Genomic DNA, 4,793 nt, shown 5'->3' on the forward strand with positions numbered 1-4,793 from the left:
TAGTTTAAAATTTAATCAAGCTCGGTTCAGCTCGAAATCAGAGCCAGTTGGCTCAAATTGAGTTATTTGGATCCATTTGAGCTCGGATTATGCTCGTTACTACTCAAAATTTAAACTGACTGACTCAAATTGAGTTAGTTGGATCGTTCCAGCTCGAAATTGGCTCTTGACTCGTTATATTCAATTTAACATAAAGTTATATATAATTTTTATTCAATAAAAAATCTCTTATAATTATTGAATTTATTTCTAAATGTGTGTGTGGGTGCCATCATAGGCCCAAATATAATTTAAGTAGTTTGTTGACCTACTTAAACAACCAATAACCTATACAAGTTAATACCAACCTACGCGGCACATACGCACATCAATCGTTATCCAAATAAAAGCTTCTTAGAAAAATTTTATTTTGAAGGCCACCTAATTTATTTTATGTGAGAAGCTTTTTAAGTTATTGAGTTGTGGCAGTTTGAAATTCATTAATATTCTTTTATTAATTAATATCTTTCATTTAATTCATTTTAATACATAAAAATATTTCTATTTATCTTTTGAGGTTTCTTCCTGGCAACCTTTCTTCTTTTGAGATAATTTATGATTTGTTTGGAGCACCTAAAACTATTTCAAGAATCTGTCATGAACCTGTTGTAGAAGAATCTGTTGTTCAAAAAGCTGTGGTGAACATTATAAATTTTTTTTTTTTCAAGAAGTTAGATTGCAGCTTTCTAACATTTATAGTACTATGTCAGATTATAAAATGCAACTTTCTCATTCAGTTTTATCTTCAAATGTTTGGTATATAAATCTATAACGTTGTGAACTGATTGATTAATATATATATATATATATATAGTAATTCTAGTTTTTAGTTGGAATGTCATAATTTTAAAAATATTACAATTTTAGGAATTTAAAAGTGTTATATGTACGGAAACAAATTTAGAGTGACATAAAATTACTAATGCTTCAGCTCCCTCAATAAAAAAAGAACTTAAATAAGTAATAAAATAATTTTATTTTGAAAGCTTATGCAATAAAGTTATATATATATATATATATATATATGATGGGTGCTAGAAAATTCGCAGCGGTAGAGGGCGGTAAAGTAATGGATTATCTTCTTAGAGTTACACGAGAATTCAACACACACAGATAAAAGAAAAAAAAAAGAAGTAAGCAGGAGGAGACCCCACAACTTTTTACCTGAAAAACCCTTGAAAGCTGAAAAACCCTTGAAAGGCTGAAAAACCCTTGAAAGGGGGAAAAACCACGGGGCCTAGCCCGGTTGAAATAGTCTACTATGAATGATGAGTACACATGTACATTCTTCTACTTAATTAGGAAAGATGAAATTATAAAATTGTATGACTATAATTTTATAGTTTTCTTTGTGACAGCAGGTTGCATGAGTCATTGTTGATAGTTGTGTAGATAGTATTTCATCGTGAGTATAGTAGATTGTTGCTCCAAAAGCGTTGATTGGCCAGAGAACTCATAGTAAGCAGTTACGGGAACTGTCAATCACGTAGATTGTAGTTGTCGAGCATTAATGACGTTCGTAGACCGCGAGGGCTGGATTCAAGAGCTGCATGAACTGATGACCACATAGGTCGTTGGGGTGAATATTGATGACGTTCGTAGGCCGTTGGTGTTAGATTCAAGAACTGTATGATCTTATTACTACGTAGGCCATTGGGGCGAGTATTGATGACATTCGTAGGTCGTTGGGGCCAAAGTCGGGAACTGCATGAGCTGATGACCGTGTAGGTTGTTAGCACATTGATCGTAGTAGTGAGCTCTTTTCCTACACACGGGAGAGGTTACTAGATTTTCCAAGTTACAATGTTGACCGACAGCATTTGGTCGGCGGTGGTTGACGACGATCAATGGGTGTTGACGACGGCTGACAGTGGTTGACGACGGTCGGGATGATGTTGGACTTCAGCTCCTTCTCAGAGCTTTCAATTCTCTCTGAAGCCTTAAGTCCCCCTCCTCATGTGAGGGGTGGGGCTCTATTTATAATATTCTTAATGTCATTAATGCAAGTATATAAAATATTTTGATTGGGCGGTCCATAGAGCTTCCTCCGATCATACAATGTTTAATAGACATTTGAGTGTCTTAATGATGTCCGAATTAAGTGATTTTGGGCTTGTTAGATTTGTCTTGTCGAGACGCTCAATTCGAGTATAAACTTGTCATATATGATAACCGTTTGACCTTCTAAATGTGTCCGGAAATCATCTAAATGTTGTTCAATGAGTTGATCTGGGCTTGATTTGACTCGGATTGAGCTGGTTTTTATATAATTAGGTCTGTCTCATCTAGCCGGACAATTTAACTATAAGTTTGCTGAAATCGGAGCTCTGGATAACTTTTTATCAAGATTTGAATATTTCCTGCTTAAAATATCGTCTCGAGATTCCTGCCGGATGATGAAAATTTGTTGATGACGTATCAATATGTATCCTCATCTTTTATTTTAAATCTTAAAATTTATTTAGTTTTTTTTAGAATCTAGCTTTTAAATCTTAAAAAGTTTAGGATACATAGATTAGACTAAATAAAAATAACAAACTTTAGATGTTAGATATGAAAATACATAAGAATTATGTGATATTTATGTAATTTTTTTCTTTTTAAATTGCTTTGTACCATAAATCTCTTATCCTAACCTCTCATAAAATTCTAAGTAAAAGCAATCAAAAAGTCTATAATGCAGGCTATAAAAACATTCAATGAAAATTGAATATTATTATTAAAAGTCAAAATATTCTCTATATAAATCCATGCAATTCACACCTATACACTATCCTACAACAAAAAAACAATAAGAGTTCTTCCCCCTTTTTTTTAAAAAAAGTTTTAATTAAATGAATATCTCGTCATATTTTTAGTTTTATATGAGTAAAAATTTAATGGATTATTCCATCTTCGTGCATTGTAGATTTTGAATTCTTAATATTCGTGAGTTTATACAACCCAAAAAGACCTTTTAAGGAAGGTGGGGAGAAGAGGATGGATATATCTTTTAGGCCCGAACTATACGTCCTGCCGTCTGATTTCCTCTGATGGAGCGAAGGAGATGAACTAGTAGAAAGAAATGACCCAAAGGGTTCTGTCGGTGTTATGATGCAAAGTCTCTTCTTTAAAAGGTCCGGACCTCTCTCTCTCTCTCTCTCTCTCTCTCTCTCTCTCTCTCTAAACAAGAAAAATAGTAAAATACAAGTTGTGACGTATAAAAGTTAGTCCAGGGTGATTTAATGAAAGGATCGTGGCGTGCGTGTCAAGCAGCTTATAAAATGAGGATTTGACATATGTCAATCTTTTGTGTAAATTTCTGATTTTTCTATTCTTATAATTATGAGGATCATTGAAGTGTGAAGTTGTCGAAGTGAGCTTTGTCAGACGAAAAGGTTATACCAATTCGATAAGCTAGTTCATCAAATAGTTCAACAGGTCAGCTCAGCATTTAATGCAAGACAATTGGCACATCGACGAGTTGGGTAGTTGAGCTGAGTATGGGCTGACCCAGACCCAGAAGGCCTATTGTGGAGCATGACCCATGAATGCTCATACTTAATTAGAATATAGTGGTCATAGATTTACTTGAGCCGAACCACATAATTATTTGTATTGCTTTTGCAACTCTTCATTTTATTCGCAAAATTTTATCATTCATCATTTCTAATATAATTAAAATCATGTTATATTATTATTCTGAATAATAAAATATTTCAAAAAAGCGGCACTAAATAAATAATTGTTAATCATAGCTCAATTATCCCCTAAACCCTTGTTTAATATTTTACATATATATGTCATTTCTTACATATTTTAATAACATACGATAAGAAGGCCCTAGGTTTTAACCAAATGAGTGGGCCAAAATGGGCTATGAATGGACCCCACAAGCCAACAGCTATGGTGGGGCCCACTACTAAACCACGGTCGTTCAACCTAAGTACGGTCGAACATTCTGGAAGCGCACACACAAAAAGCCTTCTGAAGCACGGTGTGTTTGTTGCACGGCGGGCGAAGAAAACCACCTGCGTTGGAAGAAGTCGTTAATGGATGTTTGATTTATTATAATCACTTTCTTAAGCACAGGGGAGTAAATTACTTATTTTATTGTCCCACTGCGTGCTCATTGAAATTGTGCATGATTTTTGGTAAATTTTTTTTAAAATTATTACTTGTTGAAGCCCTCCGATTGTTGAATCATCCGTAGCAACATCTTAATCTTGCAGAGATGAACAAATCCATACCAAAATTATTATTTATCATTTGATGTTTCCTAATATTTGAGTACATAAAAATATGTCTGTGCTGATCTTGATGTGATATAATGGTCCAGAATGACTACTTGTCCTACCGAGTGAAGTTGTTTGAGTTACAGCCAGTAAGGCCAAAGTCAACAAAGCCACGAAGTAACCAAAAGACGACCGGAGAATCCAAGGCTGAACCATTTGGTCAGAAACAAGAAAAAAGCTATCAGAGTAAATCACTAGGTGAAAGCCAATCTGGCGTGATAGCTTACCCTCCAACAGAATCAACTTGAGGGAAGATCTGGTTCCTCAGTGTCTCTAACATTTACAGGGACACTAAGGGACTCCTCATCAAGATTCAAAGATCGCGGTCAAGTCATATCAACTAGCAGACCAATATCAATCATGCTCAACCAACCAAGCTAATGTTAGCCAATCAAACTAATCATGCCGACCAGATATCAATCTGGTTCAGTCGACTGAGCCAGAAAGCAGCTGAACGACAAGCTCATATATATATATATA

This window comes from Phalaenopsis equestris, unplaced genomic scaffold, assembly GCF_001263595.1.
Source record: "Phalaenopsis equestris unplaced genomic scaffold, ASM126359v1 Scaffold000297, whole genome shotgun sequence".
In the NCBI taxonomy this organism is placed as follows: Eukaryota; Viridiplantae; Streptophyta; class Magnoliopsida; order Asparagales; family Orchidaceae; genus Phalaenopsis; species Phalaenopsis equestris.